This window comes from Clupea harengus, chromosome 24 (assembly GCF_900700415.2).
Source record: "Clupea harengus chromosome 24, Ch_v2.0.2, whole genome shotgun sequence".
Taxonomy (NCBI): Eukaryota; Metazoa; Chordata; class Actinopteri; order Clupeiformes; family Clupeidae; genus Clupea; species Clupea harengus.
In genome coordinates this window covers 6093237-6100736 of record NC_045175.1, presented here as the reverse complement: position 1 = coordinate 6100736, position 7500 = coordinate 6093237, and the positions used below count along the sequence as shown (strand labels likewise).

Here is a 7500-nt window from a genome sequence, read left to right as displayed (position 1 = left end):
AAAGAGAGAAGGAGAGGGAGAAAGGGAGAGGGAGAGGGAGAGAAGAAGAGAGAGGGAGAGAGAGAGAGAGTGGGAGGGGAGAAAGAGAGGTGAAATAGAGAATGAGAAAAGAGAAAAGGAGAAAGAGAAAGAGTGAAAGAGGAGATCAGATCAGGGACAGAGACAAAAGAGAGAGAACAAATGTCAACATGTTTATGCTCCGTTTAAAGGGCATACTTGAGCAGAACTAAACACAGAACCACAAACACAGTTACAGTAGGCCTTTACCACAGTAGGCCTTTACCACAGTAGGTCACTGTCATACCAAGTAAGGCAGTCACATAGTCATTAAAGCAGCGGTCCAATAGTACTACCTGAACACACAGACACACGCACACGCACACGCACACGCACACGCACACACAAAATACATATGTAAACACTGCATGATTTAAACTGACTACATTACAATGAATCTATATTTAGGCTGCTACACTTAATTCTAAAAGGTGGTCTAGTTGGTTGTCTCAATCAAGGAAGCTGGAGCGGTTCGGATCAGAGCCAAAGATATTTATTGTAGCAGACAAGAAATATTACTAAGTACTTTTCTGAGCCTAAGTATTCTAAGTTGTCTTCTAAGAGTCGCCGGGCACACGCGGGTGCGTGTCGGGGGTCGTCTTCAGGAGATGGTTCTTCCTTGCTCCGCGAGTCGCTCTGATCCCCTGAGCCTCGGGCACAGGCTAATTTAACTGGTGGCATTACGTAAACCGAATGAAATGCATAACAATCTCTAACACACACACATACACATACATGACCATGACAGTCAATCAATGTCCTTCAGCCTAAGAACCCAGGCGCCAGGAGGAATCTAACCTTACTGGAATTTGGGCCTACGGGCCTGGTAGTGGTGGAGGGACATACACAAGATATCTGTACATGAGAAATATCACTGGAATCTAACATTCCTCCCTTTTGATCATTCTTAAACATAGTTTAAAACATCAACAACAACAGTGTATTTCTGGAAAACCTAAACCAATAAACATCTTTCATGGCTCTGACATTTTTGTATGATTATATGGAAAGAAAATACAAAACAGGGAAGGAGGGTGAGGAATTGGAAAATAAAGGACAGGAAATAATAAAACAAGGATACTTTGTCATACACTGGGAAATCCAGTGTAGGTTCTTGGGTCACTCGGGGGAAACCCTACTGAAAGTTGGGGGGAGAGGGGAAGGGAAGGTAAAGTAAACTCAGGGATCGTGAAGGGGACAGCAATGTAAGGTGGTACCTGTGAGGAGGTTTGCATTAACCCACAAACCCAACAAGCTTGCACTCCTTTAGCTTTGGCCAAACCGGGCGCAGCCTGCAAGAAGGTGTTATCTCTGTGAACCTCATAATGGCTGTCAATGTCACAATTTCCTTTTATACACAAATAACATATCAACAGGGCATACAACACATGGCATTTCGTTTTGGAACAGTCGTTTCAAGAGTCTTCTCCTGGGACGGCTGATGGAGAGGGTAACAGTTCGTGGTCGGGAAAGTTCAGAAGATGGCAACACAGTTTCAGATGGTGCAGATAGCCAAGCTATCTCAGGATCTCGGTCGTGATGACGATCTTCAGGTTTCCAGCCACGGGGTACATAGGATTTAAAGAACAAGAGCAGTATCAGTTGGGGGGGAAGCAGTGTTAATCTAACACAGTTATGTTAATCTAGCACAGTTATGGCATGCTTTAATGCTAAGCAACTAAACATTTATCTTGATTAAAGTAACCACTATTATAGCAATAAGCAAGTGTGATTCTAATCTAAGAAGTTGTACCACCAAAAACCTATACCAACATCTCACCTGGACTGGTTCGAGAGGACAGAGGAGAAACCTGCACTTTAATTCCCTAATCTTCCCTTCCCTAATCCCTCCGTAAAAATAAAAAATAAGAAATTAAAGTCTTCCCGCACTCTGACCTCCCTCTGCTCACCTATTCTGTAAAACAGACGTGAAAGAGGTTTTCTGCCAGTCCAATGAATGTCAATCTCAGTCAGTTGGTGTCAACTAATCACAATGGCTTGCATGGATCCATTTTGTCTTGTTAGCAACCCTAATGGCAGATGGAGTAACTAACAGTATCTGATACGGCCCTTCGTATTTGGCCTCTAGCGGAACTCTTTGTGGTTTGTGAATCATGACCCACTGTCCAGGCACCAAAGAGTGTCCTCCCTCTGGCGGCTCAACCCAGGCCTCTTTGGACGTCAGCTGGAGGGTCTCTGAGAGCCTGATGCAGTAGTTCATCAATGCGTCTGAGGTGAGGTGCACATCGGCTGTGCGCAGGTCAACTGAGCCTGGGAAGCTGAAGAACCGGCCAAACACCACTTCGTAAGGGGACAGGCCCACATCTTTGTTGTACGTAGCTCTCATGCTACTCAGCGCAATGGGGAGCGCGTCCACCCAAGGTGTTCCTTCTTGATGCATCTTTGCCAGTCTTTCCTTCAGTGTTCTGTTTGCTCGTTCCACTTGTCCTGACGATTGCGGGTGGTAAGGACAGTGAAAAGACCATTCGATGTTCAGCATTCGGCATACCTCTGCACAGACTGCTCCGGTGAAGTGACTTCCATTATCCGAACAGATCTGATCTGGTAGGCCATAGCGAGGAATAAAATCTTTGACCAGCACTTTGGCTGTGTGTGCAGCTGTTCCTCGGCGGGCAGGGTAAGCTTCAATCCAACGAGAAAATGTGTCAATGACCACGAGGACGTCTCTGTATCCTTTACACGCCGGCAGTGTGATGTAGTCCACTTGGAGGCAACGAAAAGGACCAGGGGGGGCAGGAACCTTCAGCATGGGAAGTTTTACTTTCCGATCATGGTTGTTTTTCATACAGGTGACACATCGCTTAACGACATCTTTTGCCACACCGGTGAATTTTGGATTCCACCAGACCTGACTAAACCTATTGCGCATCTTTTCCACACCCACATGTCCTAGTGAGTGAAGTTGCGTGGCTAGGTATGGCAGTAAGTTCTGGGGGGCCACCGTTTTCGTTCCATGTCGCCACACCTTGTCATCGTGTAGTTTTGCACTGTTTCCCATCCAATCCCATTTCTCCTCTTGGCTTGAGGCATTTTGCATCTCCATTATGCTTGCTAAGCTTTCCTTCCGCCACTCTTCGTTTTCAGATTCCTTTTTCAATCGAAGGCATTTTGCGTAGTCGTTTTCCATTCCGAGGTCAGTTTCCATTTCAATGTTTCCATTTCTCCTCCCCTCTTTTTGTCTTGCTACTTTTCTGGATGCGTCATCAGCTAGTGCGTTACCACGGGTTTCTGGGGTGTCCAAGTGTGTGTGAGCTTTGACCTTGACCACCGCCAGTTCTTTGGGGAGTAGCATTGCGTCCAATAAGTCTGCTACTAATTGACCATTTTTTATGGGCGTGCCTTTGGCCGTGACAAACCCTCGTTGGGCCCAGAGACGGCCGAAGTCCATTACGACACCCAAGGCGTAACGGGAATCGCAGTAGACTGTGGCAGACTTTCCTTCAGCCAATTTGAGTGCTTGGGTTAATGCTTTCAATTCTGCTTGTTGTGCTGATGTTCCGGGATCCATAGATCCTGTTTCCAAGACTTCGTGTTCCGTTGTGACAGCCCATCCTGCTCCCCGGATGCCATCCTCCACCAGTGAAGATCCGTCAGTGTACAAGACAAGCTCGGGGTTGTGGAGAGAATCTTCTTTCACAAAGTGTTCCTGGTCCATCAAAGCGATCAAGTCTTCACACACATGGTCATCTTCTTCGTTCGTGGCGTCCGTGGGGGCAATCATGGTTGAGAGATTTGAGACAGAGGCTTTTTGGAGAGAGATGTTGGGTGCTTCCAGCACGGCTTGCCAGTTTCCCCAGCGGCTATCTGAGACGCAGGGGACTTTCCTGCCAGCCAGCAAAGCATTCACAATCTCACTCGAACTGCTACGTGGACGATAAGGGCGTTTTGGTTCTTTGCATTCTCTGCGCCAGTGACCCTTCTTTCCACAGTTGTGACAAGCAGTGTTTTTTTTATCCGGAGCGGATTTCTTCTCTCCTTTCTGTTGCGTGAGGGCTCTGATTTTTATCTGCTCATCTCTTTCCACTTGGAAGCCAACGTTCATGACTTCTTGAAGTGACTTGGTGTCATCTTCCCATAAAATCATTCTGGTCTTTATTCCCTTTTGGATTTCAGGCAAGATCTGTTGCAGGTACAAGGTCTTCAGAGGTGTGTCGGTTGATGAGGGGAGTGTGTCCAAATCAAACTTCGCTGCGTGTCCTGAATGCAGTGTGTAGCATTCCAGGAATCGATCGTTGAAATCGTCCAATGTTTCTCCCTTCTTTTGTAAGCAGGAAGTGACTTTTGCCCAATTCAGTTGAGACTTCGCGTTGGCAACAATCCAATCCTTGACCTTGCCCCATCCTGCATCGAGGCCTAGTTTTTGAGGACCCAGGGCTTGTTCCACGCTTGCACGCATAACTGTGCGCTCGCAACTGTTGAGGTGTTTGTGAAGGATAGCCAGGGCATCATAGGGACGCAAGCCACAGAGCACCCCCAGCCCCTTGAGTGTCATCCACGGCCCCAGTCCGCCCCTCCCTGGGTGCTCCACCCCCTTGCTCCACCTCTCAACCAGACTCGGGGAGGCAGCGCCACACACAATGGTGGCTCCCTCTACACTCTCCATGCGCCTGACTGGCCCCATCCTTCCGTCCTCCTCATAAGCTTCCTCATCCCTCTTCTCACACAGCACGAACTTTGCTGCTTGCCTGCGAGAGGCGGCACAGTGAGGTCCATCCGCACCGCGTGTGAGCACCATGTCGCTCTCATCGCGCACCACGGAATCATCTGTGTGGGGGGGTGCAGATGCGGCACCGTTGCTTGCTGGTTGGTGCTGGTCCTGTGGCTGAGGCTGTCGAGGAGTAGGAACAGGAGGGTGGATGGACAGATAGCCCTGTTGAGAGGAGAATGGCAGTGGCATTGGGAGCAGGTGGGGATGGGGGGGGTTAATAGGTGACTGCATCAGAGGCATTGGTTGGTAGGGCACGTGGTGTGGAGTGCTTGCAAGAGGCCTGTGTGTTCCTGTATAGCTGTCCTCTGGGGAAGGAAACATGCTTGTGTGAGATTCCCCCACATGGCCACCAGAAGGCGCCATCCCCATTTCGTAGTTGGGGGGAGGTGCTGAGAGGTCTGGGTACATCCCTCCGACCGCCCCCTGTTGATCCCGCCCCCCTGGAGGACCCGGCCACACCGGTTGTGAAATCGTCAGTCTCTCCCTGGACTCACAAGCCTCAAGTTTCTTTTGAAGCTCTGCGACTTCTCGTTGTAACTGTTGAATCAACTGGCATGTTTGCTGACACTCCATCCTTCCCTTGTTATAAGCATGGTGTACAAACAGCCGCTTACATTGAGACATCAGCAAAAAAGCAATCGAAACATTCTTTGTCTTTTTCTTTACCCAAGACTCATACACCGCCAGAAATTTGCGTTTTGGCCACCAGCCAAGGGCCCCAGGGATGTTATATTTCTTCTTAACCTGTACCTCTTGTTTGCTGAGTTTATACTTCTTTTCAGCCCATGCTACCAGTTCCTTATTAATCTGATAGCCATACATGTCACCAACACAGTCTTCAAACGAAAATTCCCCTCCTTCACTCATTGTTAAAGTTATCGTGCTTTCATCCACCTCTGTGGGTTCAGCAGCCGTGGCCATTGCCGTGGCCATTTCCAAAGTGTTCTTATAGCCACACCCTACAAATCAAATTCAATTCAACTTTCCCAATTTATTAGCTGTAATTTTAACCACAATGTGTTTCTTTGTCTCTCACACACTGCAAACATTCTACAGCCTTCTCTATCTTCTTCCAGCAAGTGGGCCTTGAGCCCGCACCCACACACACACACAAACACCGCCCTCCCTCTCTCTCTCCTTCTCTCGTCTTAGGAGCAAAAAGAGGGTTGTGTGCCTGTGAGGAATTCAATTCTATGACCACCGTGGTCACCCTTATCTTCACCAGCCCCCACCCTTCGTCCTCCTTCCCTGTCTTGGAAGAGGAGAGGGTAGCGCAGCTGTGAACAATCTCGTTCTAAGAAGAAACAAACCTAGAACTCTTTGTGTCTTTAAACTTTTCGGACAAAGTTACTCTCGACACCCCCCGTACAGATGCGACATACAGATATGTATCTTATCCAAGCCTTCAGAAAACAAAATCACCAACGGTTTCCACTCTTAGTACCAGCTAATCATAGAAACAGCCTTCACGCAACCCAGCCGAGTTCAGGACACGTAAGCAAATTGTCGTCTAAACACAAGAACAGATCATATATCGGTTTTCGAAGTAAAACTCCGAGCCTGACGTCCAACCCCTCTACAGAATACGGCGAGACTGATAGTGTATTAGTGTATACACAACCAAATAGCTATATCAACAAACATTTATAACAAACATTTATAACAAACAAAGCATGTATCAAATGACCCCAGCGCTTGAATCACTGATACAGGTTAATCATCAAAAATATCAGATCCTTGATGGTACAACATTCCCACTCTTTTTCGTTTGAACTGATTAGCAGACTAAAAAGAGAAAAAGCCAAACAGACTTAATCTAAACTAGTTATTTAACTTCGTAATGGAGCAGAGTGAGGGCAGTGAACGTCACCTTGTTCCCTGGGGCCACTCCCTCGGCAGCCAGCAGTCAGGCGGGGTCGGAGCCTCCAAGCGTTGTGTGGAGCGGTCCTCCGTCCAGATGCGGCCTTCTTTGGAATGCGTCTTCCCCGGGTCAGGCAGGCGATGTCACGGCGTCACGCAGCAACCAGTAGAAGCTGGGGTTTCGGCACCACTGTAAGATTCTTTTCTATATTTAGGCTACTACACTTAATTCTAAAAGGTGGTCTAGTTGGTTGTCTCAATCAAGGAAGCTGGAGCGGTTCGGATCAGAGCCAAAGATATTTATTGTAGCAGACAAGAAATATTACTAAGTACTTTTCTGAGCCTAAGTATTCTAAGTTGAGCAGAGTTCTAAGAGTCGCCGGGCACACGTGGGTGCGTGTCGGGGGTCGTCTTCAGGAGATGGTTCTTCCTTGCTCCGCGAGTCGCTCTGATCCCCTGAGCCTCGGGCACAGGCTAATTTAACTGGTGGCATTACGTAAACCGAATGAAATGCATAACAATCTTTAACACACACACATACACATACATGACCATGACAGTCAATCAATGTCCTTCAGCCTAAGAACCCAGGCGCCAGGAGGAATCTAACCTTACTGGAATTTGGGCCTACGGGCCTGGTAGTGGTGGAGGGACATACACAAGATATCTGTACATGAGAAATATCACTGGAATCTAACAAGTTCAACAGAACTTAGCTGGATAGAATTGAATAAAACACAGCCTGCAGATATGTAAACACACAAACAGTCTCATACACACACACGCACAGTACAGTGTTCGTTCATACCTTGGTCTGAGGATACTCTCACACACTCTCACATACACACACACGC

The 7500-nt window shown here is 47.7% G+C and overlaps 1 protein-coding gene across 1 annotated transcript in view; it reads right to left on the bottom strand.

The window, feature by feature from the left end:
* Window positions 1-7500, bottom strand: part of ttyh3b (tweety family member 3b) — a 52467-nt gene that overhangs the window by 11271 nt on the left and 33696 nt on the right. The window lies entirely within an intron of this gene.